The sequence below is a fragment of the Ictidomys tridecemlineatus genome, chromosome 8, assembly GCF_052094955.1.
Source record: "Ictidomys tridecemlineatus isolate mIctTri1 chromosome 8, mIctTri1.hap1, whole genome shotgun sequence".
Taxonomy (NCBI): domain Eukaryota; kingdom Metazoa; phylum Chordata; class Mammalia; order Rodentia; family Sciuridae; genus Ictidomys; species Ictidomys tridecemlineatus.
The window spans coordinates 9,631,848-9,644,306 of record NC_135484.1 but is presented as its reverse complement, the minus strand read 5'-3'; the positions used below and the strand labels follow the sequence as shown (position 1 = coordinate 9,644,306).

The 12,459-nt window shown below is 43.8% G+C and overlaps 1 long non-coding RNA gene across 4 annotated transcripts; it reads left to right on the top strand.

Moving 5' to 3' along the window:
* The first annotated feature begins 147 nt into the window (after positions 1–147).
* LOC144365981 (uncharacterized) lies at positions 148–10,502 on the top strand. Of its 4 annotated transcripts, none has more exons than XR_013424724.1 (4): positions 148–3,097; positions 3,340–3,552; positions 4,468–4,507; positions 10,360–10,502. It is a non-coding gene; the product is annotated as an uncharacterized LOC144365981 (long non-coding RNA). The 4 variants fall into 4 exon arrangements; XR_013424721.1 differs by having other exon boundaries at positions 3,337–3,552; XR_013424722.1 differs by having other exon boundaries at positions 3,337–3,552; positions 4,468–7,152.
* Positions 10,503–12,459: the final 1,957 nt, after the last annotated feature.

Below are 12,459 nucleotides of genomic sequence, written 5' to 3'. Positions count from 1 at the left end.
CGAGCCGGTCCCACCCGGAGCGAGACCGGAGCTCGGGGTCTGCCACCGGGACCCGTGATCTGGCCCGCGCCAACCTCCCGCGATTCTAAAGGCAGGCTCCAGACTTTTCTCTGTGCTTTTCTGAAAAATTTCCTGTGGTCGTCCCTTCGATGCGAGGGACAGGATTTACTCCTGGAAGACAGCCACTGCTCGCTCCGTGGGGCTGCGCCTCCTTCCCTCGGATTTGATTGGTCGGCCTACCGCCGAGCGAGGACGCCTGGCAAGACGACTGCGTCAGCGCTGGGACCCAGTGAGGACCGCCGAGGCCCACGCAGGGCCAGCCGCGTGGGCTCCGGGGCGCCCCAGCGCTGCTGCGGAGCGTGGACAGCTGGCAGACAGGCCTGGTCCTCCCAGCCTAGGAGGCGGGGAGCCAAACGGGCACGGATGGGTACATGGCTCTTGAGAGGACAGGTCTGATGGTCAGCAGGAAACCTTTTCAGCCGCTCGGAGACTCATGACATCATCTTTCCGAATGAAGCAGCCTGTCTGCCGTTTTTGGTTTTGTTTGTTTCCGGATCACTTTAGGGCGTGGGTTTCTTGAGGATGGGGACGCGGATCTATATTCATTTTTACATTCTCTGGCTCCCAGTTTATTACTTGGCCATGCATAGTAAGTGTATGTCTGATGAATGAGTACATGAATGCATTAAGATTATCATTATGATGATTTTACCAGTTAAATGCATCTACCAACTCAAACATGAGTTCGGGTCCTATACCACTTCTCAGTTGTGTGAAATTGGATTATTTAGTTTCTCTATACCTCAATTTCCTCATTTGTTAAATAAATACCTACCTTGGAAGGGTTGCAGTGAGAAGTAAATGTATATAAAGAAGTTAGCATAGTGCCTGGCACAAACACTCAATAAATGTTCTCTCCAATCGTTGCCACCTTTGATTTCCAATGGCTTTTCCCCCCAGAATTGCCTATGGAGATTGTAACAATTACAGATACCCAGCTTCTACCACTGGAGATGATGGCTCTGAAGGTCCCGGATAGGGCAAAGATTAAAAGCTGCATGAAGACTCTAGTGATCAGCCAGGATGGAGAAATACTGCTCTTTTTCTGTGTGGATGAGATCCCACAGAATGTATTTGACCTTTAGATTCTCTGAAAGTAGGATGCCAGGGTCTGAAAGGGTCCTTTATCTCTTTGATCCCTCCAATCTAAGTGGTTTTCCTCCACCATGTGTTCCCACCATGATGTCCTGCCTCACTACAGGCCTAAAAGCAACAAGGCCAACCTATTATGGACTAGAACTTCTAAAACCATAAGCCAAAGTAAGCCTTTTCTCTTTAAAAGTTCATTATCTCACGATTTGTTATAGTGATGGAAAGCTGATCAACACAGTTGGCATTGCCCCAAGTGCTTCTAATACAGTGTCTCATTTAATCTTCTCTTAAAAACTCAGAAAGAACAACTTGCTAGAGCTTATGCAGCTTGCTGTTAAGGGGGTGATGCTAGGATTTAAAAGGAGGCTCTTCCTTATCCACTGGGCCAGTGGTCCTTACACTTGAGCTTGATGACTGGAATCACCCAGGGAGGAAAGTTGGACACAGATTGCTGGTCCAGTTCCAGAGTTTTCAATTGAGTGGAGCCTGAAAACTCACTTGTCTAGAAGTGCAGGTTCCTTCACTCTCTCCTTCTTTGCTGTCTCCCGGTAGAAGCACAGAACCTTTTTGTTTTAAGGATTATATTGCTCTTGACTATATGAAACATAAGGGAGATAATGAACCTTCAAATTTAGAGAAGTTGCAGAGTTCTGTGATCCAGAGCCTGTCTTGTGTTTTGAAAGCAACTACAAACCCTGTGGGACCCATCTGCTTTTGTAATGGAGGATGTGGCTTCATACTAACTCCCTGATCTAAACGACAGTTTCCCTCTTTTCTACTTGCAAGCTTGATTCCCAATACACATAGCACTGAAAAAGTAAAGCAAACCAGTAGCTACTCTTGAGCCTTAGGGTAAGTCATTTGCATTTTGAGGATCCTTTTTGGATACAAACTACAGGAGGGATCAACTGTTTCTTGGAGAGGGTGCATTTGTTTGTGTGTGGGGGGGAGATTGGATTGCAGCCCCCATTCTACACCAAGGCTAGGTACTTGCCTTGAACCAGGTTCTCGGAGATGGTGTTTCCAGAGTCTCAGAAGCCTTAAACCACAAGGACAGGACCACATTCCAGGCATCCCAAGTTAGAAAACTGAAAGAAAACATTTTTTAAAAAAAGACCTTGTTTCCCAAGGTCTCACATTTCCACAGTGCACACAATTAGGTAATTCAACTGCAATCAGATTAACTGGCCTGCTTCAGGAATTTCAAAATCCCACTTAGACTTGTTCTGTGGGAATGCACAATACAAGTTCTAAACAGGTGACTTGAAAACATTCAGAGCACAGTCTTTGCAAAACAGAGACTTTAGTTCTAAAATAGCAAGACAGAATATTTTCAAGTGTGGAAACCAGAGATTAGAAAATTACAGAGCTTTGATGCTGCATGCAATGCCGGCAGGACTATCACTTCAAAGTAAGCTTGAGTCCCTTTTAGGAAAATGTAATAGAAATGTCTTGCTGCAGGGAGGAGGCTGCTGGGAAGGCAAGTTTATCAGAGATAGACACTGTTGCTATTTTGGTGTTTGTTTTGAATCAGCTGAAAAGTCCACACCAGACATGCATCTGACCACATTTTTATTTCAAAATTTTTGGTCCCTGTAGATTCTATTTCAAATTTTGACAGCTAGAAATCTATTAGTATTACAGTTCCCAGAATTCTGGTAGCCCTAGCTCTAGCTGGCTTCACACACTGTTGGGCTTTTTTTTTTTTTCCCATCAATTTTTAAAACATTTCTTTGGAACTTCACTTACTCTGTGTTTAAAGTATGAGGCTGAATTATTTTTAAAATGCTGTAAGGGTCACATATTGGTCAAATCATTCTCACTGCTGCTTGACAAAAATATAGTGCAGAGGTCTTTAAAGTTATTGTCAAATTAAGTGCATGCATAGAAGAAAAAGATCTGCTGGATTTCATGCTCACACGGGTGACCTGGAGGGAAGGGAAAGGTAAGTTTTCTATCTGTATTTCTTCTGTTTTCTGCCTTAATTAGTGAAATGTTAGCCAAAGCAACATTTTCACTTATTTCTGGAATGTCAAAAGCATTTTAACATGAGTCACTTATTACTTTTGTAAGAAGGAAAACAATAAAATACTTCCAAAATATATCACGTTATTTAAAAGACACTTTCTGATTGAAATAGAAATGTTGTGTAAGGTTTCCAGGGTAATTCATCAATCTCTCCAGCAGGATACCCAGTGACAAGATTCTTGGAAGGTGAGGAAATGAGCAAGAAGCATTACATCATAAGGAGAAAGTCTGTGCCGTCCAGAGAGCCTATGTGCCTTCTGCAGTATGCAGCTGTTGGGCTCTTGGATTCTTCCCAGATTCTGTGCAGGGTCCCCAGAGCCATAGCTACTTTGGAGTGCACCGAGCTACAATCAATACAGTGCAATATAAATGGTAAGCATGAGAATAATTCCTCTGGGTGAGCTGAAGCTAGGCTTCCAAAGCAGGAGTCTCATTACTCACTTCCGATATCTCATTACTTATCTTTTAGAATCCTATTCTATAACAGTTACAGGTTGAGTAAGATGTCTGTTTTTATCACAGTAAATAAAAGTTGCTGCTATGCATTATTCCTTTCAATTTTTCTTTATTGTGGAGTGGATCCTTCTTAGGTCTTTCTGCGCTTTTGATTGAATTGTTATTGTTAATGATCATGCAGAAATCTCTTTGAAAGCTGTTATATTTCACAAGCCACTAGGTATTTTCTTGGAAACAAGTGATGCATATAATTTACTTTAACTTCTCTCTAGTGAGGATCCAATATGAACATGCATGTTCAAGCATTCTGTTGAACTGTCAAGAATCCAGGTGATATTCAATGCTATTATCTACAGTTCTGTGTACACTACAGTTATAGAAAACTCCTTGAACATTCCTGAAAGTAAACTGTGTTTCCATAACACATTATGATAGACAAGCATGTATGTTACACAAATATTCACTATTAGAGTCAGTGAGACTAGCAACTTATTGGTTTTTTATAAAGAGAGAGAGAATTTCAATATTTATTTTTCAGTTTTCGGCGGATACAACATCTTTGTTTGTATGTGGTGCTGAGGATTGAACCCCGGGCCGCACGCATGCCAGGCGAGCGCGCTACCATTTGAGCCACATCCCCAGCCCATTATTGAGTTTTTATTATTAATTATCCTCTCCTAATCTAGTGTATTAAAAATTATAAAATATAAGGTGATTTTAAAATAGCTTCTATCACACATATTATGAATGAGGGACTTCGAAAACCATAAAACCTTTCTTGACCAAGAACTACTGGCTGACTTTAATTTTCCTTCACGTGTTGTGTTCCAGCTGAGCACCTGTCATGGTCTTGGATGCTGGATTTATTCAGGTAAAGTCAAGTCTTTGCTCATTGGAATTCCTAGTTCCTTGACCCTCGATTCTCTAAGTAAGGGAGACTTTCATCAGAACATCTTTTGTGTTAACCTGTGTGGTTGACATTCATTCTAACTGTATGTCTTCTACTTTTCCACCTTCATAGCTAGAGTATGATTCATTTCTGGCTTATAAACTCTGCAGTGTCTGAAATTGCTCCTCTGAATATCAACTACTATTGCACATGACGTATTGAGGGCCCCAGAGATTGGGCTTCCCTGGATTGTTGGGGCTTGGAATTCAGAAGAGGCTGTGGGGAAGGGGTTTGGCAATTGAGGCCAGGCATAAAACCCAGGAGCAAGTAGCCAAGTCTGGGGGGTGGGACAGACCAGGGTCTAGTTGTGAGATGAAGTAGGATTTCTAAATATATAACAAATAAAGTATCATGGAATCTGGGGCAGGGGAGGGAGTTCAGAATTCAGGCTGGCCAGCTAGTGTCACAAGAGATTTGATAGGGAGGAGCAGGGCTCCAGACCTGGGTAGAACTGAAGATCTAGAAATGACAACTATCACTAGACACAAACCCAATTAAATGAGTAAGGGAACAAAAAAGAAATCCCACATCCAGGAGTTGAGTTATCAGAGCTGGGACACTGGAGCAGAGTCAGCAGACTTTGATGTTAAGTTCCCAAGGCCTCGGAGAGGCCCAAATCCATTGGGATATGCTGACTTAGGTCAGTGATCTGGGTCTGCTTGGGTCAGCTCAGGCATACAGGGATGGAGGTGCAGGTGACAGAGGGAACAGAGAGGTTTCCTGCCTGTAGTTCTGGGGCTTGTTCATTTGCAGGAGGGCCTCCCTTGGGCAGGTAGTGGGGACCTGGATCTGGCCTGTTCTGCTCACCAAGCCCCATGCTCTGGTTCTGGGCTGCAACTGCCCTGGGGGAGGGGCATCTTTCTGGGTCTCATAAAGTTACCTCCAAGGCTGGTTATTGGCTTTGGAAGCATAACTGGGTATTCAAAAGATAGAAAACGATTATCAACATCCCAACTGTTGAGAGTATGTAGGGTACCTCGAGTGTACTAAGACACAAAAAATCCTTGAGAAAGATTCCACAGTATCTAGGGCAGGAGTTTCAGATCCAAATGCACAATTATAAGAGGACTAAAGTATGCTGTGTACCTTATAAATTCAAAACGCCTTTGGAATTCAGAGAATAATTCGGAAAAATGTCACTTCTAAAGAGTGCTGTACCTGAATTTATGTAATTTGAAAAATAAATATGAGTGGTCTTTGGACACATTTTTATCATCTTGGCTCACCAACAGTCCCTGTCTACATCACCAGGGAATTATCTGGGTGGCTTCTTGATGGGTGGTACACCTACCTTTTAGTAACATTTTGCTGAGTTTTGACCCCATTGCTTTGCTATTGCCCATTGAGGAAGAACCTCTTTGTCTATGATTCTACCGTGAGAACAAATATTTCAGGGTGTAGTAAGTTACATGTCATCCAGACAGCGGTGTTTTATTGAGGTCAATGGTACAGGGCCCAGTGCCCTTTTTAAAACATTCAAAGTATTTGATGGATTCATTACTGTGTGAACTATAAATAGACACGACCTCGAAATCCAGACAATGAAAAGGATGCTTGAGGGGGACCTCAGAGCCACCACCATGGACAACGACTTTGAAGATGATAGGAGGAGCCAGGACTTAATTGGAAACTAGGTCTAGTTCCCAGTCCCGAAAGTAACAGAGATCAATTAGTCTCTTGCACCTTAATACAGGCTTTGTTTTCTTTCTCTATGAATTGAGGAAAAGATGCAATGGACGAGCATCCTTCCAGGTGTGTTTCATGGTACATCCGTTCCAGAAGCCGTTACGTGTTACCTGGAAACACACATACTTACTTGTGATCAAATCAATTTGGTGAGCCCGGTTACTTGGCTTCAGGGCTTCTCAGCATCTTCAAGAGGAGGGCAAATAAAGCAGAAATTCTATAAACTTGTTTGACCATAGAACCTTAGTTTCGGGCATCTTGTGGCCCTGTGTACCTTAGAAATCAGCTTGAGAAAATACTGAGCTGCTCAGTCACTGGGATTCTTTCCCAAACTTCATGGTTCCAGTCAAGCTCGGGGAAATACAGCTATTCCGTTTAGAAGACGGAGAGCAATGCCTTCCTCCCTTCAGCGATGTCTCCACTCAGCAGTTTCTCTGAACCCGAGGGTGAGCAGGAATAACAAGGACCGGATTTCATGGAGGGAGTGGGAACTTTCCTTCTCCTTAAGTCAGTGCTCCCTTCCTTAGGTGGAGCTTGGAGCTTTTCTTCATATTCTAAGAGAAGAGAACTGTTTGCTGGGGAAGGGAGGCAGGGGTGAGTCAAAATGGTCATGGATAATCTACTTCATTCCAATCAATTAGGAAGAAAAATGCAGTTCCCCAAACACATTCTGAGTTGGTAGAGTTGAGAAACCAAAATAGCGGATGTACAGTAGAATTAGATTTACTATTTCAAGCCCTGCTGTATGCTTGTCCTTATTTGGTTGCCTTGGCAGAGTTGCATGACTATGGAAATGAGAGCGACCTTGAATCACGTAGCTGATCATCTTGTATCCAGGAAGAATTTCTCTCAAGTCCTCTTAATTTCGGATCCAGCTGCAGGTGCGTCATGAGCCCTGATTTCAGAGCACACTGTGCTTTAGACACAGTTCTCCTAAAGGAACAGGTAGCCCGGAGTGCTGCAGCAGGAGCCCTACGTACTGAAGACATCCACCATGTGTTGTATGCCAGTCACACCCCCAACTTCCAAGCCATAGTCCATTGCTCTTGCAGAGGTTTCTGCATTTCCTGTCACATGATCTCCTTATGCTGGCCAGTGCAAATTCACCAGGCTCATCACCAGACCCAAGGATGGTCATCTGTCACCCAGCAACTTCATTATTTTTTTTTGCATGGTCCAACTGATCTGCTATGCCCTGCCTGTCTGCTTTCTCTTTCTGATGCTCTTGTAGCTATCCTGGAGGGTCTCCTACTCAGGCCTGCTTTCTCTGGCTGCCTAGTTCATTAGAGCAATCTTGCTGTGGATGTCACTGGCCCTTATGACACTCTGCTGGACTAGGGGCGGATGGGGGACACACCCCTTTCTCATCAATTATTTTATTTGAATAGATCATCACTTAAATACATGGTGGCCCTATGGCAGCAGGCAGCTGATGTACCTTCACGTGCCACCAACTTTCTCACTCACACACCCCCTGAAAGCTAAGGTCCACACTGAGGGGAGGGGAGGGTTTTCCTTCCTACCATGACTCATGGTGAGTTCTAACACCCTAGCCTGCCCTCGGCCCGCGGGGCACTCCGCTCCTGGCAGTCATCTTTTCCTGGTTCTGTTTCTCCCTAGATGCTGCTCCACTGTGGTGCTACCCCCAAACTGACCACATCCCGCATGGGTCAGACAGAACTCTAACACCATACCCTGAACAATGTCCTACTCTTTTTCCAGCAGACCTTTTTTGCAAAGTCCCACCTTTCATAGCATTATTGAAAAAGTTGGTTGCATTTGAAGCTGGTTGAGCACCCAGGCCCCAAGAGGGATTTATATATCACCTGGAAGGACACAAATGAGGACATTCCACAGGTCACTGTCCTCAGCAGTGCTGTTTCAACAGATGTCTAGGCAGCTTCTACCCGTGAGACATGCCTGTGACAGTTTCCAGAAGGCACAGTTACCTAATGAACAAGATGAACAAGAGAAGTGTCTCAAAGTCACCTCACTACATAGACTGAAAGAAACAAAGAAGTGAACTCCAGCAGGGAAACATACAAGAAAATACACAGGCCCAGGTTCAGAGAATTTATCCTGCAGGGGTCCTGAGACAGGCAGCAGTTGAGTTGCTTGGCGAGGCTGAAATGACAGAGGTCACTGTGCAGCTGATCTGAGAGCCTCTCCTGCTCAGGCCCATCTCTTCTGGGGTCACCCGAGAGGCGTTGTCCCCAGAGAGCAGGAAGACACAGGCGAAGGTGCTGGGAGGGTGGGAAGGCTGAGCCTCATTCCCTGGGAAGAAATGGTGGAGGGGAAGAGAGAGATTTAGGCTGGAGGAGAGCAGAATGGGGAGACTGATGCTAAATAAGGGGGTGGGATCTACCCAGAAGCACTGGCAGAAATTAGACAGGTGGAATTGATCTCCAAATCACGAACCTTCTAAAAATCTCAAATGTCCCCACGATGGAATTAATGAATCATACTTTTTCCTGCCACAAGGACTTCTGAGGGAAAGTTGTATTATCATCTGTTCGAGGTGATAGAGAAGAAATTCCTTCACTGAGTGACAGGTGAAAGCTTGTAGGGGATTGACACCCCATAACATGGACCTGCTCAGCTCTGACTCGGAGCTTGTTTTCATCCACCTCTCAGGGAAAAACTACGTTCATCAGGCTCTTGAGACTGAAGCCAGTTTAATTCAGTGTCATGAAAAACATGGCTAAAGAGCTCCGGTGGGAAACCAGGTAACAATCAGAAAGCCACGTGTGATACCCTCTTTGAAGCTCTGATGGATTAAATAGACAAATAATAAGAAAGAAAAACTTTTAGGGTGAAGTGAGGGTCCGGAAAAGTGGCCAGTTAAGAAAGAAGCCTTGTAAAAATCTCTACGTTTCCTACCTATTAGCTTTAACTCATTAAAACACAAAACAGAAAAAAAGATCCCACTCTGTGATGATCGCAAAAATGTAACTGACACATCCAAGCCAACCTGATTCCAGCACGTGTTTGGTCAAAAGATGAAGATGTGCATGTTGTTGATTCTTTTGGTCAATTATTGGGCGGGTGGTGTTTGATTTCTTTCTAATGTTACAATGAAATATGAAAGTAATGAAAGAAAATATAGATGACTAGCTAATGTAACACACACTTGAGCAGGAACTTTCTAACATAAAACCAAGGAAATAAATATAGATTAATTTGATGACTTAAATCACAAGTTCAAAACCAGCCTCAGCAATTTAACAAGACCCTGCCTCAAAATAAAATAAATAAAATAAAAAGGGCTAGGGATGTAGCTCAATGGTAGAGTGCCCTGGGTTCAATCTTCATTTCTGCAGGGGGAGAAACTCTTCTATGGAAGACGGAGTGTGTTTTCTCATTTAATCTATTTCCCCTTCATCCTCGTCTGCTTCTCCTTTACAGGTGGCCATGTAACCAGTTCTGGACAATAGAACATTGGCAGGAGTCAGCTGGCATTGTCTCTTATTCCTCCCTTCTTCCTTCTGCTTGGAGCACAAACCTGATGGCTAGTGCTATAGCAGCCATTTAGTGACTATAAAGTGAAAAGCAGAAGTCTGAGTCATTTCCAGCAGTTGCCTTTCTATGAGATGCTTGTTATGTGAGATAAAAAGTTGACCTTGTTTAAGACAGTGGAGTTGAGTTTCCTGTTACTTGAGGTCAAATTCATTCCTAACTGAATCTGAGCTTATGGTAAAGATACCATATTGTTCAAAAGGCAAATAACAAATACTTGCAATACATCATAAAAGTCAATGTCCCTATTAATATAAGAGCTCTGTAAGTAAGTAAGATAGGCAAAGGTAACTGTTGTAGTTTGGATCTGAGGGTCCCCAAAGGTTCGTGTGTTGAAGGCCTGGTCCCACAGCAGCAAAGTTCAGAGGTGGGGCTTTACAGAAGTAGCTGAATCACGAGGGCTCTAATCTCATCAACCGTTAATCCACTGACGGGTTCATGATTGAATAGTCTATTGGGAGGTGGTAGAAAGCTTAGGAGTTGGGGCCCAGTTGGAGGAAGCCCTGGGGGTGTGCCCTGGAAGGGTGCATCTTATCCCTGGACTTCATACTCCTTCTATCTCTGCTTCCCAGCTATCAGGTGAACAGCCTCTTCTCCACATGCTTCTCCTACCTTGATGTTCTACTTCACCTCTGGCCTAAAGCAATGGAGCCATCCGACCTTGGACTGAACTTTCTGAAGTCATGAGCCAAAATAAATCATTCCTGCTTTCAAAGTTGATTTTCTCAGGTATTTTGTCACAGTCATAGAAAGCTAACACAATATTCTAATTTTAAGAAAGGCAAAGAATATGAACAGGAAGATAAAGAATAAGCAACTCAAATCCTGAATAAGTTCATTAAAAATTCCAGCTTTCCTAGTAATCAGAAACATACAAGTTAAAATAATAGCATAATGATTTACCACCTAAAAAATTGGACAAATGGGCTGGGGTTGTGGCTCAGCGATAGAGCACTCACCACATGTGAGGCGCTGGGTTCGATCCTCAGCACCACATAACAATAAATAAAATAAAGGCATTTGTCCAACTACAACTAAAAAAAATAATTTAAAAAATCTGACAAACATTGGGAGAATTACTATCTTCCAGAAAGCAATCTGACAAAATGTGTTAAGTTTTGGAACCCAGACCTGTTGGGAATCTGTGAGAAATGATGAATGAAGTGCAAAGATTGGTATCAGGATTCTCCAACAGTGCTGTTGGTGATTACAAAATGACGAAAATGTCAGGAATGTGCAGTCATCGAGCTTTGTTTATGTGTCATGTCTCCATTAGCTGTAGTCCAGGTCTATCTGGTTATATACAAGATGCCCGTTATTCATTATTAAATGCGTAGCAAGTTAAAACATCTCCTTAAGGAAAAAACAATTTTATTTTCATTAATGAGTGTATTTGTGTATTTCTGTGTGTCCAAAATGGTATGGATGCAGCTCTGTCAAGGCATTAACATCACCCTGGGCATGAATGACTTTTGATCTAAAGAAATCCTTACTCTGAAAGTATTTCATGGTGAGCACAAAGAAGGAGAAGAACTGATCACGGAATGCATCAGGCTGAGATAAGCTGAGCATGGACTTGCAGTGAGGGTATCAGAACACTCTAAGCTGGTCTAAGTGTGTTCCTCCCTCTGTGGGCAACTCATTGAGCACCATCAAAGACAGGCTTGCTGCTCAGCTTTCCCTGGCCTCTTCCAATTGACGCAGTCGCTGCTGCTGAAGCTGTGCCCTCCAGCTCTGCTCGCCCTTCTGTTTTAGGGGCACTCTGTGTTTCTGTTATGATTCAGTACAAGTGAACTCTCAGGGAGTAATTTTATTTCCCTTATTTCCAAGATTTGGAAGGGGCATGAGAGAGGCTCAGTGTTGGATTCCTAGAGACAGAGGATTAGCTCGATTCTGCTAAGTCCTGTGCTGAAGACTTCTGACTCACCATTTTTACTGTTTCTTAATTCAAGGCACGAGCAAGGATCGGGTTCCTTTACAGGATTTCTCAACCTCGCTTCCACATAAAACTAAAAATGACTATTTCCCTTGAGGCCCAACCATCATGACCTTGCAGAAGCCGCATGTGCCAGCTGGAAATTCTCCAGAATGTCTCTTTTAAAGAAGGAAAAATATTCTATTGAAGTAAGAGCATGACTGATAGGAGGAAGCAGGCTGGATGGGAAAATATTGAAATTTATTTTAATGATGTCTGGCACCAAGGGTCCCAGCAGGAAATGGAAACCCCCTCAGCTGGTTCACAGAAGTCTCCTTAATGAAGGGACTCTTCACAGAGGCTTGGCAGGGTGCAGAGAAGCAAGGAGAGGCTGGGCTACTCAGAGACCAGAGTGGTGGGAAGCTGTCATTAGCCCGAGGTGGTGGGTGGGCTGAGTGTTTGGAAGCCCAGTGACTTCCCAGAGCCAGCAGGAGGTGCTTCCCGCACAGGGGCAGTCCTGGAAGAATGTCACCACCCCCAGAACCAGACATATGACCCCCCACTGCCTCCCATGGACCAAATTATAGCAGAAATCAGCTGAGAGAGACCCCTTGAGAACTCACAGGAGTGCAGAAAGCCAGAGAGGGGGATGAATGGGTGAGGCCATCCGCAGAGAGGGACCCTCTCGATCCCTGGAGGAACATTCTGTTCCTTTACAAGAGAGAGCACAGGGCTTGGGGTTGAAGGTTAGTGGTAG